The 17,470-nt window shown below is 44.9% G+C and overlaps 1 protein-coding gene across 5 annotated transcripts in view; it reads right to left on the bottom strand.

Moving 5' to 3' along the window:
* CIC (capicua transcriptional repressor) overlaps positions 1–17,233 on the bottom strand; it is a 2,254,744-nt gene extending 2,237,511 nt beyond the window's left edge. For 2 of the 5 annotated variants that reach the window (XM_069640955.1, XM_069640959.1), the window contains exon 1: positions 17,022–17,231. The gene's annotated coding sequence lies outside the window, so the exon portion shown is untranslated. Of the gene's footprint in view, positions 1–16,439; positions 16,615–17,021 lie in introns of those variants that run through there. The other 3 variants (XM_069640957.1, XM_069640958.1, XM_069640956.1) reach the window with 3 other exon arrangements.
* Between the last annotated feature and the right edge of the window lie 237 nt (positions 17,234–17,470).

Here is a 17,470-nt window from a genome sequence, read left to right as displayed (position 1 = left end):
AAATAAACTGATCCAGAGGGATAAGACTAGAGGGAGACTGGATGACACACAGATACTTGAAGACGATTAACTTCTTTTTCAGGAGGACATTACAACTGTTCTGAACGGGCTATCGATTATGTAAAACTCCACAAGGTAGAACTGAGAAGACGCAGATATTACTATTATCCATTTACCTTGGGTGATCATGCCAAACATGTGGAACAATGAAAAAAAGGACAGTTATAATTCAATTCCTTTCAGCTTTAGTAGATAGATTAGAGCTGAACCTATAATGAAAAGCCCCCTTCGAAGGCCATCCTCACGTAGCAATACAATCCATTAAATTGGGTAATTTCACAGTCTCTACTACGCATGATGGAAAGAGATTTGTGATTGGGTCCCAGCCGAAACAACAAGAAACCGCTGGGAATAGTTGCCACATGTTTTGCAACCCTGCATAATCAATCGTCCCCAACAATCTGACGAACTTACCATCATGGAACTCTCGGGGCAATTCACATTATTCTGACCATGAGGAGCTATTGGAAAATGTTTATGTATTCAGTAGTGTTTCACTCCAGGAAGCATTGCTTACTTTGCCCATCACAGTCGAAGGCAGACACACCATCCAGACTTTGGCCATTCAGGGCAAAAAGGGAAGACCAAAGAAGGCCTCCTTATTAGTATAAAGAGCCACCACCACATTGAAAAAATAGACTGCCACTCTTATAATGTCCTAGCAGGAGTTCATCCATTCAGAAGAAACAGGGAAAATGTGTTAAGATTTCGGTGGTAAATATATATGATCCTGCTACCGACTATGCACACCTCAACATTCGTAGCAAGATTGAATCTCTAATTGAAAATGCTTGTACATATATACACAGCAGTCAACCTGTTTGGAGATCTAAATGCTAAGATCCCAAAGGAGGGCCATGAAGACATAATGCTATCCTGTCAGCCTATACATGATAAGAAATCTAGAGCTGATAAGGGATTAAGATGGGCTAAACTATTATATTCTTTTGGTTATACTATGCTCAATGCTACCTGTTCTGGTAATAATCCTGGACAATACACACTAGGGTTATAAATAACAGTGCCACCACCATAGATTCTGTGTTTGCTCATAGGCTTTCTAGACAACATATACACGATATGAGCATCCTACATATAAAGGAAAGCGAACATTTTCCCTGTGTTACTAATCTGAGTTTTGAAGAGTCTGAAATCAGATAGTCTATTTATGGTGAGGTGATGCTGAATTCTGGCTACAATCGTATAAACTGGAACACAAATAATCTAGAGAAGGCTAACCAATACATAAACATCACCTCTTCCTATTCCCTCAGTAGGAACATTGGTGGGCCAATGACTCACCAGTGCATTAATACTCGGAATATTAATTACTACTACGAGCTGTATGTGAAGGAAGTAATCTCTCGCGCATTGCACAGAAACATGTCTCACGAGGTTCGGAAGCAGTGGGACTGAATCTGAAATCACACACTCGTCCATATGATAGAGAAATCAGTAGTAAGAAAAAAAATGCTTACACATGACCCACGCTCTTTTTCACTTATGCAATTGATAACTGGGGAATAGGTTATGGCTGTTGAAAACATTTGCTCTGCTTATCAGAGATGGCTCAGAATGCACAAGCGAAATGTAGAACATGAAAAGTGGAATAACTTAGTTTTGAGCATACAAGATACAGATGGAAGAGCTTCCTGGAATAACATCACAGGGACCAATTGCATGAGCCTCATCAGTGGTGTTTCACAGAAAGACTGGGAAAATCATATCTCTGCCACATTGGGAAAGTCCTCAACCACTTTGGAGAGCTATGCTGTTCCAAGTGAACCATGGCAGTAACTACATAGTCACCAAGATATTTTGACTATTATTCAAACTATTAATCCCTCTAGGATCCCTGGCCCTGATGGTCTCTGCAATTCATTAAATCAAAAAAAGTCAGAACAAACGGGCCACTATCCTCCATTGCCTTTTTGGCAGCATTAGCTTGACTAACAGACTTCCCAATACATGGAGCGAGACTATCATTGTTCCCATATACAAGAAAGGTGCACACTTTGAACCTGGTAACTACCGGCTACTAGCAATGCCGGACGCCCCAGTAGAAAAGTTTGCACGGCTATTATTGTGGGTATTAAACTCATGGATTGAACAAAACAACATCATCCCCCTAAACCAGATGGGATTACGACAGGGAATGAATACCACCGACAAAGTCCATGCTCTTATCACCACAGTCCAATAAGCTTGGCAAATTCGAAAACAAAAAACATATGTGGCATTCATCGACTTTGGTGCTGCTTTTGATACCATACATTGAGTGCAGTGTAAACTTAAAAGATGGAATATACTACTGGTGTATTCCATCTTTTATGCTCTACATACACAGACTAAGGTTAGGGCCAGAATGGATCACAATGGTACAGCGACTAATTGAATCCTTTCTCACACCGGCCTAAAGCAGGGCTGTATATGGGCCTCTACTCTTTTCAATTTGTATCTAGCAGATCTAGGTGATGCACGGATGGATTCTGCTACTATTCCCCCTAAATTGGGTGACCATAGGTTGTAGTGGTTAGGATATGCAGACGAAATTGCAATGCTGGATAGTTACCCAATGGAATTATAGAAATTACTTCTAAGCAAAAATAAATACTAGTAAATCTAAAATCATGGTCTTCAAACCTTGCGGCTTGAAGGAAAAAAATAGACATAACTGTGTATATGAACAACAAAAAGGTGGAGGTGGTTAATTTCTACACATATCTTGACATTCTTGTGGACAATAAACTCAGCTAGCGATTGCAATTAGAAAATGTACAGATAAAAGCGGTACAACAAATAAGGGTCATTAATGGTTCTGCCCACAGATACGGGGGCTACACTATCAAGGCCATTATTAAGTTATACACTGGTAAGGGACTGCAAACCATAATGTATGGCGCAGAAATATGGGCAACTAAACTTTTACCTGAACTCGGACTTTTCAAACGTACCTGCTTGAAGGCACCCTTGTGGCTCCCAAAAAGCACACCGGCTGAATACATCAACCTTGAGTTTAGCATCAGCAGCATAAATGATAAAGTAGTGCCTGTCGGGGGGCGGGGGGGGATCGGAGAGGGGGCCTTACCATACAGTAATCCCACCACTCCGTGCCTCCTCAGGGCTGGTGGCCGCCATGCCACCTGCCAGGGAACAAGCTAAGTTCCCCACGCCCTGCCACAGATTTCCCTCTCTCCCCCGCCCACCCCACCTACCTTCTCCTTTCTGGTCCTTCTCGGGAGCGGACGCGCTGGGAACACTTCTGCCCCCAGCGCGTCCGCTCCTGATCTGTGACACACCACATTGGTTTACTTTATTTTTAGTATTTTACATGGCCACGATGAAAAGAGAGAACAGACTTAGTTTGCCTTCCCATGGTGGTCATTTTTGTTTTGTTTGCGTAATGCCTGCATTTCTCGCAAACGAACAAACACACTATTAGTAATGGGCCAGGGTACTAATAGCAATAAGCCCCTCAATGGGGGCAGAGGGGTGCATTACTGCGTCCGGTAATGCCGTGGGGCCTTTGTAAAGGCCATCACTTCGCTCAGGCCTGTAACTATGGGCCCTGAGACATTTCCTGATGCAGTAATGCCCCCTCCCCCGTCTCGCGGCTTATTGCTTAATTAATGGCTTGCTGTTTAAACTGTGGTTGCAAATATGTGCATGCTGAATTGGACACCATCCAAGGTCTTACTATGTAAGTCATGATCACTCGTAAATCACAAATGAAAAGGTAGTGCACTAGAGCTGATATTTAGGGCACATAGCTTGTGGCAAAGTACAATGCTCCCTATTGCAATGCAGAACAGCATCCCGAGAGTTGACACAAGTCTATTGTAGGGAACAGTCCATTATTGATCTTGCCACTAAAACAGTACATTGTTTATACAATACATAACATAATGTAACTCTGCTCCCCAATATATAGAGGCGTACCTGGGAAACTTCTCTGTCTGGGAACGTATTAAACCATTAATATCACCACTGCACTGGAAGCAATAGGAGCACGAATGAACATCCCCATGGCTAGAAGACTATGCAGACTGTGTGGGGATCAATGCATAGAAAGCACTAAACATTTGCTGCTGGAATGCACTTCTTTGAGGCATATAAGAAGTAGACATCTCTTGACTCTGGTCGTAGGTGCTTCCATTAACATGCAAGCTGACGATACGTGTAACATGTTTATGAATGGGAATGATGTTGGATACATCTTTCATCTCATAAAATAATAGAGTATTTTGATAATTCTGCAACCATAGTGTGTAAATATTCGATAAGGAGGCATACTATTATATGAAATTTTAATGGAGCATTGCTGAATGTTTATGCAATCTTCTCTTTCTTGCTCTCATTCAATGGACAGTAGTACTTTTTTCCCTCTTATTTTTTTTCCCCCTTTTCTTAAACTGTTATAATAAGAAATATAACTATCAACTGCACCTCCTCAGAGGGATTCTTCTTTTCCTCTTCTTCCCCCAGAAGCGTACTTCTCTAGAGCTCTGATTGTCTCCAGGCTAGACTACTGCAACAGCCTCTTTCTAAATCTGTCTGCTTCCACTCTCCGCCCTCTGTCACTCATCCAGAACAGGGCTGTGAGACTAGTCCTTGGCCTCAAGCCCTGGGATCGTATCTCTCCAGCCCTGAAATGTCTTAATTGGCTCCCAGTGGCTGGCTCCCAGTGGCTGCAAGGGTTAAATTGAAGACCCTCTGCATTGTCGACGAGGCTTTCTGGGGCCTGGGTCCAAAATACCTTCAACTCTGCCTCCGTAAATACCTTCCACTTCGAGCTCTTCACTCCTCCACCTCCAACTCCCTCACGGTCAGTCGCTTCTCCAAGCAATAAATTGGGGGTAGATCTCTTTCCTCAGCTGGTCTTCCCTCTGGAACTGCCTCCCTGCCACTCTGAAACTTGAGGAGAACCATCTCTGGTTCCGGAAGCACCTCAAAGCCTTCATCTTTGCTTCTGCCTTCACGCCTCCTCTCCCCTGCTGACCTGTCTACTTCAGCTCCTGCACCTGGCTACCCTCTGATTTCGGGCCCAGGTCGCTGCCACCCCAGCCACACACCCGTACTGCCTCTGGTCTACCCTTGCACTTGGGTCTGCATCTGTAACCCTACAGTCCCCTTACCTTCACTTATCAGGCACCTCTTGTCTGTGTGTTAAACCTCGCACTTGCCACCTTGCAGTTTTTGTTTTCATCTTTTGCTCAGCACTTTCCACATCTCCCCTCTACCTTGCACTTTCCCCCTTCCCTCTCCCCTGCATTTGCACGTTCTCAATGTCACTGGGCCTAGTAAGATCATTGTTTTATCCTCCCTTGTTCCCCTCCCTTGCCTCGTTGTGCTCTGAAACACGTGTGTCTGAGCATGATACAAATAAATTATCATATCAGTACCTGTGACAAGTCCCTTTAAATGTATACTATTATCAGGAATGTTTGTATTAAAAGTCAATTTTATCGACTATAAAACACCAATAAAAAAAAGGTCACTTAATGTTTCATGCTGAACACATCCTGATGGTACACACAAACTATGATGGTTGGGCCAACAATTCTAGTTACCCTCAAAGAAGCATGAATGAGACATTATACCCAAACACCGGCCGGCAGAAGGGGCTGTAACTATGACAAATCAGCATCCTACTTCTGCATCAAGGAAAAGAAGGGAAGCCCGTAAAGGAGGTCAAAATGGAAATTGTGGGAATGGACAAAAAGCAGGACTCCTGTTTTTAGTAGAACAAAAAATATAACTAGAACAAAATATATACATTTAGGAGGGTGCATAATTTGCACTCGCTACTAGCCATTAGCTAGCATTAATCGACTCTTGGCAAGTGAGAAATGGTGTGCTCTCTAAATGTATAGAATTGAGGTGGCGAGTGACTTTTCACGGCTGGCTAGTAGTTTGCAACTTGAAACCTTTAGCCCTGCATTTTGTGAATCAGAAGAAACTCCAAATCTTACTCGAGGAGAGAAGAAGAAAAAAAAGCAAGTTGAAAGCAACTTAGATTGGGCTGGTCCCGAGGCCCAAGAGCAATGCAGATTCAGCTCACAAAAATGGATCGGATAAAGCCTTTAAATGTAGTCAATCTACAAAGATTGCTGCGCCCAATGCCGAATAGGGCTTGGTTAGAAAATAAGAGCCTTCATGTGTGGTGTGCTCTGGGATATTGAAAATCAAAATTAGTCACAGAAATACCCTTCATTATCGAGACAATCGTATCTCCTTGGTGATATCACTGCAGCATATATTGCATTGTGATGAACACAAAAAGAGATAAATTGAGCTATATAGGTCTAATTGCACTATTACCAATTAAGACTTTTTTGCCAATCGCAAACCACAACCCAAATGGATTTATGGGGGAGAGGCCCCTATAACTCTCTTGGTCCCCATCACAGAGTAGACCAACTGGATTAGGTGCCACTGAACCGTGCCCGAACTCAGAAAGGGTAACCCCTTCACCGATCTGCTGCAATGCTCAACAGAACCAGGAACCCGTTATGGCTCCCGCCACAGGCTTGTCTTCCTTATTGTAGGGGTTGGCATCGAAAAGACGAAAAGGATAGATTAAAACTCCAGCCCTTCCTGTTGACAAATACAAGTATATTTGTGCGTTTTCATTTTCAGGGCAAAAAAAAACATTGCCCTCTGTTTGCACGGAAATAAAAATAAGGTTTACAGAAAAAAAAATGATTTAATGCACTCCAACATCTTGGGAGTGCTTGATTTTTTTTTTAAAGATGGGTCCAGCTCAGTGGCGCTCATTTTTAAAATGAGCCTGCTCATATTTTGGAAGCTATAATTCGCATAGTACGATTGTCCTGTTCTTGTTATGAAAACCATTTCTTGACAAAGCATTTTGAAAAGGCAAAGAGCTCTGTTATAAAGCGTGACGTTGAATCAAAAAAGGAAACTGTCTTCTTTGTCTTTTCTAAGATAATAAACTACTACTGAGATCGACATGTAATTGTTTTGAGTGTAAATGTGTTTGCAGCAGTGCCAACCAAAAGGTTTATAGCAAACTGGAGAAAGAACAAAAAAACATTGTAAAACTGTCGAGGACATCAAAAGGATCCCTCTAATGGACAACATACCACAGAACAGCGTTGGCAGAATAAACAAACACTGGCATTTAACCTTGACATTCATTCCATTACTCAACATGTTGCATGTTCGAGCAGAATGACGGGGCCTTGCTTTAGTGGGCGGAGGTGGGTTGCCGTCTGGATTCTTCCATTACTGTTGTTGGGTGTGGATAGAGTCGTTCTAGTGCCTTCTGTTAGTCGGTTGGTGATGATTTCCCACCTGATTTTCCTGTTGGTAGGCTTCTCACTGGCTCCCCCCATATGCGGGTTGGAGGCAGATTCCTGGTTCATTCCTACTACTAGGTGGCTAAAGTAAGGTTCGGCCTGGCTCCTCCAATTAGTCCAGTTGTGATGGGGTAGTGTCTGGCTTCTACCATTAACTGTTTTGGGGTCCTACCTTGCGCGCCCATTGAAGGGCGTCTCTGACTAGCTGTTTTCAATAGTTGGAGATTAGTTGCTTTCCTTCTCCTCATCTGTCGGTTGCTGACCAGCTCACCCATAGAGGTTGTGAAAAGGGCTCCAATAAGGTTCCTTCATTCATTGGCTTGAGGTGTACTGCTACCTACTGCCAGTGACTGGTTAACAGTGGAGGAAGCGAGTGGCCCTTTTTCATGCACGCTCCAGTTATTCTCCTTTGGGTGCTAACTAACAATCCACTGTTTAAGCATTGAATGGATTGATGGCTGTGTTAAATGCCTAACAGCTGGATACATGCCAGGAAGCTAGCAGACGGAGCACAAGTAAGGCCTAAGCAGCCCCCTTCTATAGGACGTAAGGGAAGAGGGTCCCTTTTGGCTATTGCCCAGGAAAGGAGCTGAACTTAGTCCACTGGCATAGGGCGCAGGACAAGAAGATGCAACGTGAGGGAGGGGTCAGGTGAAAAGCTTGCAATGGAGCACAGCTGGTTGCCTAAAGAAACGGAAAGGATGTGGTCTGGCTCTACTCAGAAGAAGGGCTGAGAATTCCGACGACAATTAAAAGTGAATACACTCAGAAAGACGAGCTGCAGTGCTGACCTAACCGCATCTCTTTGCGGGTGTGATTTTCCATCTGTACGAAAGCCATTCAACAAAGGGTTTGGCGCTACAGTGATTGTGGGACAATAAGCAGGCTGCTTTTTCTTTCCCGTTTGCTGGGCACAGCTGAGAATGCTCAGCACATAGGGAGAGTGTGTTCATACTGGGGGCACTATTTTTTGCAAGCCCCTCTGGACTGATACTATATAAATAAGGTCCATCTAACAACACTGACTTGAAGTGGGGAAAGTCTGTTTTTGTTCAGCTGGTCTTTCTTGCCCCTGGTGATCACCTCTTTTTTCCGTTTCATTATTTTGGCTTTTCAAGAAGTAAAAGGTTGGCTTGACGTTGCTCTGCTAGTATAGATGATTGGACATTTGATAGAATATTACCTTTAAAAGGGCACATTTGCTAGTTAAGCAATCAAAAGAAGTTTACTTTACATGTCCTAATTGAACAAAAGTACTCCAGATCAATTAGCTGCACATGCATCTTAGGTATAAGGCAACTTCCTAATTGAACAAAAGTACTCTCACGGGACAGTCTGCTGGATTTGTGACTTGTTATTGCTAGTGTTAAACCCGGGGGTAGTAAGCAATATCCGTTTTAAAGGCGCCAGAAAAGTTTCCCAGTGTCCTGTCAGTATGTAGAGTGACCCTTCTGTTTCCGATGGTCACAAATCTAGTGGAATTCACGCTAAGTTTTTGCTTCTTGCTTGATACTTTAAGGTTTGTTGTTGTGTAAACTGGAGGTTTTTCATCCTGGTAGGTCTCTGCCACTTTCCATTAGTTTACAATCGAGGTGGTGATGGACTGAGAGTTTTCCTTATATTCAATATGCACATGCAGTCACTTCTGCAGGATGTTGTGTAGACAAAGTATACATGTCACTGCCCTATATCTATCCCAGTAAAATCATGGCTCTGCCCTCACATTCGCGGCTGTCCTTCACTGGCCTGCAATCTAACCAGAACGCATGCATGGTGCAGTATCTGCCCTTCTAAGGCAAGAGCTTGTCTATTAAGTTCAATTTTGTAAATTAGGTTTCTACTCCCAACAGTAGTTTTGCCCTCCAAAAGTACCATTTGCTTTACATAAGTGGCAAATATTTGTCCCTCTTAAAAAGCCTCAGTACATCGCCAATTGGCTGCACATTGCAATGAAATATACCATTCCTAAAGTTTTGTTTTTCTCAGAGACATTACTAGGCCTCAATTTAAGGGCTTACATTGTGCAGACAGAGAATTACATTCTGCACATTTGTTACAGCTCATATACGAATCTTCCTTAACCATGTGTACTGGTTTCACAAATTGCGCTCTACGAACAGTCTACTACTGGGAGGCTGACATTAGTGAAAATAATTAGTTATGTGAATGTACCGATGCTGTGCCACAACGTTATCTTTGTTCTTAAAAAAAAGGCGTTCTGGAAGACTGCGCTTTTTAAACATGGGTCAAAGATATGGCATTATTATAGAACAGTGAACTCTTTTACTTGATGGAATTCTGCTGATGTTGAATTTGTTGTAGTAGGTTTTGTGGCACACCAAGCAGCAGCATTCATTAGGCTGCTACTACGTCATACACACCAACATTATCCATTGAATTCGGCAGACTCGTGTCCAGTCCTGGTTTTAATTTTGCATTCTGGGACTTGGAAATCCCGGAATGCAAAGTTAAAGCCAGGACTGGACGATCTTCTATCAAATTGGAATGGATATTGTTAGCTAATATGCTACGTCCCACTTTTCTTTCTTAAGTAAACATACTTCAGTTATAATTGTGAAACATACAGGTCAAAGGATAAGCCCACAGTGGGTTGAATGATGTGGTCAACCTTCTGAAGTCGATAACATAAAGATTGATTTCATTATATTAACATGGCAATATTCTTATCAACATGAAAAGTAGGCCCTGACTCTAGCACAAATACAATTAAAAGTAGTCCTATTACCCTCAAAAAGAGCACTCGTTTAGAGTCAAGAATATTTTCCCCGTCATTGGGCCTAAAAAAGACTAGTCACATGCATCTGCATAACGATAAGGCGTCAGTTACAGAAAAGAATGGCACCGTGGGGTAATATGGTATGTTTGTTATGGAATATTGAATAATTTGCAAATTAACGAATAGCCGATGCGAGCTTATGATGCGAGTTTATGGCAATCCATAGTGTTTAGGGACACATGAAAAAGCATTTTGTCTGCGACGCCATGGGTACTGTATGAAAGTGAGGGCCGTTACGGTCGGGGAGAGTAAACAGGGGAAACACCAGAGTACGTATTTCATTATTTTACAACACCCAACATAACACCCTTGGAGTGCTTTGAGGCACTAAAACACACACATACTGAGAAATAACAGTAGCATCCATGCAGAGGAGCAGCAGCAATCGGGAAACGGTGTAGCCAGCTCCTTCTAAAGGCGGTACCCAGTACGGATGTTTCTAATAACCGTGCCCATACATGATGGTTCGAACGTTTAGTGAGGGCCATGTCTGTACCCTAGTATACAGCCATGGCTCTCACTACATCCATTGGGTGTGGGAGACCCCCTATTAGGTGGATCTGCCTTCTCTAAATGGAGGGATCTCGCCTCTCCCTGTTGGTGTGTCTTTTTATCTCCTCTCAATGGTGGGGCCTGTCTCTTTGGCCATCCTTGTAGCAGAGATCAGTCTCTCCAGCTCCACCCATTGATGGGCTCAGTCTCCCTATTTACATTTGTATGGGACGTCCATAATCCCCCACCCCAAACCCTGCCACAGTGGTCAATCCTTGGCACCCCATATCTGTGGTCACTCTTTACATCGCTGGTGCCATTTTTCACTGCCTCCTGTTTTGCTGGTGGCCTGTCTGAATCTTCCAGAAGGATAGCTCAGGGGCAACACGCGTGTCTTGGAAAGAAGACAACATGTAGAACCACAGGTTTGATCGCCGGGTCCGTGCTTAGAAACCTCTGGGTATTAAGCGGGTTATAAATAACCAATTACTTCCCATATGGCAGGGGATTGGTTTCTTTGCCACCTCCCGTTGGTTACCTTGGTCTCCATTTTTCATGGAATTTGTCTGCCTCCTTTCAGTTGTGGTTGTGCAACTCTGGTTTCGCTCTCAAGCTTTTCTATTTGAAGGATGGTCCTTCCTACTGGTATGCTGTGTGGAAAGACAGCTCAGTGGATTAAAGGATTGCTTCATATAACTGTGTGCAGCTAACAGGTTTGAATCCGACAGAGTAGCCTCAGCACCACATGCTTCAGAGGTGGGAAAATTAAGTATCACTAAATTGCTCATAATAGCACCCATTACAGTGTATAAATCAGGGAGGAATCCAGCATTAAGAACTGTGTTATTCCACAATCCCCTACAATGGGGGCTGAGGGCCCTCACTAATTTCTCCCCGATTGGTGGACCTGTTCACGGATCCCAACATTGGTGGAAGTCTCTAGCACCTCCAAAGGATGTGTCCCGCCTTTGTGGACCCTGGCTCAAGTTGACTACTCCCATTCCCATAGGTCTATGGTCCCTTTCTCTTCTCAGGTGGGTATGGTTCTGGCTTCTGCCACAGGTGGTCTCTAGCCCCTCTCAGTGGAAGGAGATCGGATGTGCTACTGCAATAGGAGGGACTGGTCTCTCAGGTTCCTCTTTTCGGTGGACATTTGCATCTAGAATTTCCCATTGGTCAAGGTCCATTAGTCCTCCGACTGTTGCATTGTATTGTATACAACTTCTCTCGTTGGTATTGGGAGCTGGAGGAGACAGTCGCTCTGGCTTAACCCAATTGGAATGTGTGTGTGATCTTGTGTTTATCTTAGCCAATATTTATACAGTGCCAACCACCACCTTGGTGTTCTTACTGATTTTGTCCAAAAGGTGGCATATTGTGACCCTGCCGAGTGTTACCAGACCTTAAGTCTGTGGAAAGAAAGGGGAGTGGGGGTGATAGAAAAGCACAATTAAACAATAGAATGACCAAAATCAGAAAGGAAAAAGAATTGGGATTAGTGGAAGGGGAAATGGCTGTTGAAGTAGGGATGTATGTTTCTGAAATGTGGTAAGCATGAGTGAATGATTCAGTTGAGTACAGCTTGGTTTAGAGCAGAGTTTTATTGTGATGGCAGTATCTAGAACCAACCAAGCATGGTACTAGATGTAGTTAGTTGGTGAGCGGTTGCGTGATCGACTTGAGAGACGCTCAAGCAGGCTCTAGTAGTGTATGTGTGAAGAGTCTGGAAACAATGAGCTGTGCTTAGACTTTTGGGCGATATGCAGTCTCATGATTATATTGGAGAGCAGATAGGACTGTTGAGAGGTCACTCTTAGACCTGTGTGAAAGCTGACTTGAGCAATGCTACATAAACCAGTAGATTCCTAGTACTGTATCAGCTCAGATATTTCACATGGTGAGGATTGTAAAGACTGGAGGGGGTATCTGTACTCCTGCCCTCTATATGACAGAGCACCCCAGCCAAGATTCTCTATGTAGTAGCAATGGACAAACAATCAAGGCTTAAGCTCTCAGGAGGTGATGCAGGCTGGGTCTTGAATACTGTGTAGTCCCCAAGACCCCACAAAGGAATGTCCACACACTATGTTATGTGATAACACAGTTATATATATATATATATATATATATATATATATATATATATACACACACACACTCAATAACACAATTTGTGCTTTGGAAATTCTAATATGGCAAATATATACAATGTCTGTGGTACCACAGTTAACTCTTGACTCCTTTAAAAAGCAGCAACTGCTGACAGTTTCAATGACATACATGTCCAATAACAATGCGAAACAACATCAGACATGGGAAGGAAGACAAGTTAGGTTAAACAATGGCAGAATAGTTTGTCCCACTACTATGAAACAGTTCTGTGTGACGATCCCCCCACCTGGGCAACCTGTAAATAAAGTGCATCAACAAGCCCTGTCCATATATGTTTAAAATAGTCTTGTTTCCTGCTAAAAGGTTCTACTACCCCAATATACCTGAGTTTAGCAGAGTTTCTTCGATGATTCGTTGACGGATCCCCGTGGGTGGACTCCCTTTAAAAACAGAAGCCACAGAGCATCAAGATTCCTCGAAGAAAATGTGAACACTGTTGTAGAGAGAGCAGCTTCGACCTTCGTGCTGCTCGTCGACGATTGGTCATGGACGTCCTGTGAAGATGAGGCATGCGGTGCACCTCGATGACAAGAGTTTGTTGCCGCAAAGCAGATCAATGAAGAACGTAGGCCCGGCAGCAGGCATCAGGTGTTGGCGTTGATGCTCGGGACTCTACCACAGCTGGCTTTCGGATCTTCGTCTGTGTCTGTGGACTTTGCGTGGCAGGAAACCCACTGGCAGATTCTCCTCGGTTTGTCGACGATCTCGACTTTCTCGGGCGGGACAAAGGGGTTGACAGTGATAGCAAGGGAGTCTTTTGTTTCAAATGTCTTAGGCAATGGTGGAGCGTTGTGGCTCCGGTTGTCGAGCAGCACAGCGTCAAGCTGCCCCGCTCTTGGGCAACAGGGCTCGGCGGGCTTCCAGCGGTTACGGCGGTCCTCCGAACCCTGGTCGACGACGATGGACTTCAATGTCCAGGTGCTTCGCTTCGGGATTCCCCAGCGGTCCCCGTCTCTGGCCGAAAGTCTTTCGTGACTGGCTTCCAGGGTGCCTTGGTGAAGTTTAGCTTTTGCATGATGTTCCCTCGTAGCTCGGGAAGAGGTCTCCTAGCCAGGTTCTCTCTTGGATCAGTCCTTGACAGACACGCCAGCTTTCGGATTTCAACGACTGCAAGCAGCAGCAAAACCTTCCAGCTCGTCTTCAAGGTTAAGCATCAAGTTTTGAGTTCAGCTTCTGAACAATTCTGGTAAGTGAGAGGTCCCCAGATATACTGTTCTGTCTCTCACCCACACTGCTGAGCCAAGCTCAGGCAGCCAATCATTCAGAAGGGCATTTGTGCAGGATGGCAGCCAATCAGGCTTGCAGTGCATTCAGGCCATTTACTTCCACCCAGACACCCATAACAAGGAATATGGATTGGGGCAAGCACCCAGCCTTTCGGCACACCACACTGCATTTGTGTCAGTTTCGGGCAGGGCTGTCTCATTCATTGTGTCACACACCAGAAACCAGACACACATAACATAAAATGTATACTGGTCACACACTCCATTCACCCAGGTCCACCCACAACATACAGTCACTGGGAAGGCTTCAGCCAGTCTGGCCTGGACTTCCCCACAATACCATATATGGAACTTCCACCCAATAGCCAGTCAGGGGAAGGGACAGAGTCAGGGCTTCCCAGGACTTTGGGAAAACAAAGTAATGGGTAATAGAAACCAAGAGGCCACAGGGGCGATCTGGTCTATCAGGAATCCACCGATTCCTATGGCAGGGCCTGGGTATCCCAAAATGGAGGATACTCAGAGCACCTGTCAAATTCAGCATGGAGCCGCCACCAGCCCACACCCGGCTATGTGGGCCACACACACAGATGCCCAAAACACCCACTAGGGGTACAGGGTGGTACTTCCACCCATGGGTGCCATAAGGTTATCCCAAGGGTATGTTCGCCACAACCAAAAATAGGAAGAGCTGCACTGCCAGGAGTCCCCCATGGAGATTCCTGTGCAGAAAACAACACAGAACACACATAAGGGAGTACAGGACAAGGAGGCCCTGTCCCACCCATGCATACAACAGTGAAGAGACATGAGTAGGGCACATTGTTGTGGGGAGCACTACTTCTAGTTTGTCTACAGGTTTTACTAAAACAGATCCCAAGAACCAAACAGAATAATGAATGTTTCTTGATAGCCAGGAATGGACGAATACACTTAGCATTTGTTTAAAAGATGTGTTATTTGCAGTTTTATAGGCAAAGGGTTACAACCTAAGGATGCTCTCAAGTATCCTGTACATTTGGCTCTGCAACGCTGGAAGAAACTCCCCGACGATTGTATTGCTACTTTAGCATTGAAATTGCAAGGAAAAAGATTATTACAGTATTGATGGATAGCGTCACAATCCGGGTAGAATTTTCAGAAGTGCTCTGGGCGAGTACGCTTGTCCCTTTAGAATTGGAAGGCATAATAGTTCAGCATGTAAGGGTTAATGGAGGCCAAAACCACACCTACAAGACATACATATCTTTTATGGATATTTTGAACATGCAACATTTGCAGTAAACATTGTATGTTATAGTAGGATAAATTATATTTCTAGACAATTGCTGAGAACTTAAAAGCAAAGCAACATCAAACACTGTAGCATGGCGTTGTACGATTCCATGGGCAGTGGCCAAAGAGGGGACACAGTCTACATTGGGGCTATAAAGCACAATCTGCCATTCTAGAACTGTGGCGGAAAACAGATAGAGCGGGTCTGTCAACTAAGGGAAAGTTTGACGGTGAGGTAAAAGTCAAGTGTGTTGACATGGAAACAATGGCGAACATCTGGAGGAGGAAGAAGATACTGTTGCTGAACTCAAGGGTATAAGTTGGAGTAGGTGAAGATCTAGCGGAGTAGTGAAGTGTTGGGACAACAGTTGTGCCGAAAAGGGTCAGAAGAAAGTTATACCAAAGCAAGAGAAGAACATGAGAAATGTATAGAAAGACCAACAGCTTCTCTGTGTATCATAGTTTGGTGCCCAATTGACCTGTGAGATGGAAAGTCGTATTCATTAATTTTCTGCTTACGTTGCTGCATTTTTTAATGCCCCTGTTCTTATGTAGAATGTTAGAAGATCTAGAGTGGAACTTGGATATTTATTTACCTATGTATCTACAACGTAAACATTAAATTTCTCCTACTAGGGTCTTGGACTGACCCCTCCTACTATTGGGGTCACTCACTGGTTCTTCCCATTGGTGTGGACTTTAACTCTTGACTCCTCATTGGTGAGGAATTTCCAACTAACTGCTCCTAGTGGCAGGATATTTCTTTGGATCCACCCACTTGTATGGGCGGGAATGTTGCTGCGCCTTCTATCATTGGTTGCGATCGTTACATGGTCTCACTGATTGTAGGGTCTTTTTCATGGCTCCTCCCAGTAGTGCCGTTACTCTGGTACTTCTCATTGGTGAGGTCTGCACAGCCCTCTCGTATGCCCGGGGTCTCTCTTGCCAGCTACCCCTGCTGCTTGGTCTGGATACAGACCTCGGGGTTCTCACATTCTCTGATCCCTCCTATCAGTAGGGGTCTCAGCAGTCCCTTCCCTGTCAGTGGTCCCGATCGCCCATTGGCTGCCCACGGGGAGGGGTGCTGTCACTCACCTGCCCCGGCCCCGCAGCTCCCCATACTCCGCAGCCTGTTTTACTCCAGAACATAAAATGGTGAATGGAACAGGAACAGCTGTGAGTAATAAGCCAATCACAGCCCACACTAATGGCACTGACAGTATCGACGACCAATCTAAGGCCGCGTAATACAGAGCGACTTGTACAGTAATCAATGAGAATATGCGAACTCTAAAAGCAGGAGGAGTCGAGGCGAGCGGCACTTACAGTAACTAATAGAAGATAGGCAGGCGGAGCCAGCCACAGCCAACCAGAGAACCCATCAGGGTGGCTTGTTTACCAGATTGTTGTACGCATGCGCTTTGGTGGCCGAACTGAACCCTGGGAACAGTAGTCATGCGCGAGCAGCCACCATAAATAAGACAGGGAGCCGGTGGTGAAACCTAAACTACAGCTCCCAGCAGGCTCCGCGTACGAGCTTGGGTGTCAGGAAGACTCCCGGAGAAGCACTGGGATCTTGTTGAAGCCCAGATTTGTTGGTGTTAGTCGGTAAGGGGCTCGGTGGTGTTATGAAATCCCCGTATGAGTTGTATGGGCACGCGCAGCGCGCGCACTCACCCGCTTCCTGTTAGCCTCTCACTCCATCCCCTCGCAAGGAGCGACAGTACTCAGCAACAGCCAGCCCCCTGCTGACCAATCACAAGGCCGCCTGCGTATGACGTCATCCATTGACCTCATCAGCATCCACGCGCGCATCCTCTACCTCCGCCCACCACCGAAAAGAGAACGCGCTGTTGCCGGCTGACGTCACCGCCCCACCCTCCGATTGGCCTGGCAGCAACGAAGCAGCTTCCAATCATTGCACGGCGGAGGTGGTGACGTAAGAAGCGTGTGTTGCTGGCCGAGTCCATGGTAGGAGGCGTGGTCAGGCGTTTGTGAGACAGGAGAGTACACACGCCGTGTAGTAAGGCCCGCACGCGCTGGCGTGGAGGTGGTGCTAAGGAACCAGGAAGTGTATGCAGCACCAGTACTCACTAGTACATTTTACCCACTTATTTTGACCTGCA

The sequence above is a fragment of the Ambystoma mexicanum genome, chromosome 1q (genome assembly GCF_040938575.1).
Source record: "Ambystoma mexicanum isolate Mex_15411 chromosome 1q, UKY_AmexF1_1, whole genome shotgun sequence".
Taxonomy (NCBI): domain Eukaryota; kingdom Metazoa; phylum Chordata; class Amphibia; order Caudata; family Ambystomatidae; genus Ambystoma; species Ambystoma mexicanum.
Note: the sequence above shows the minus strand (reverse complement) of the source record. Positions and strands in the feature narration are given on the sequence as shown.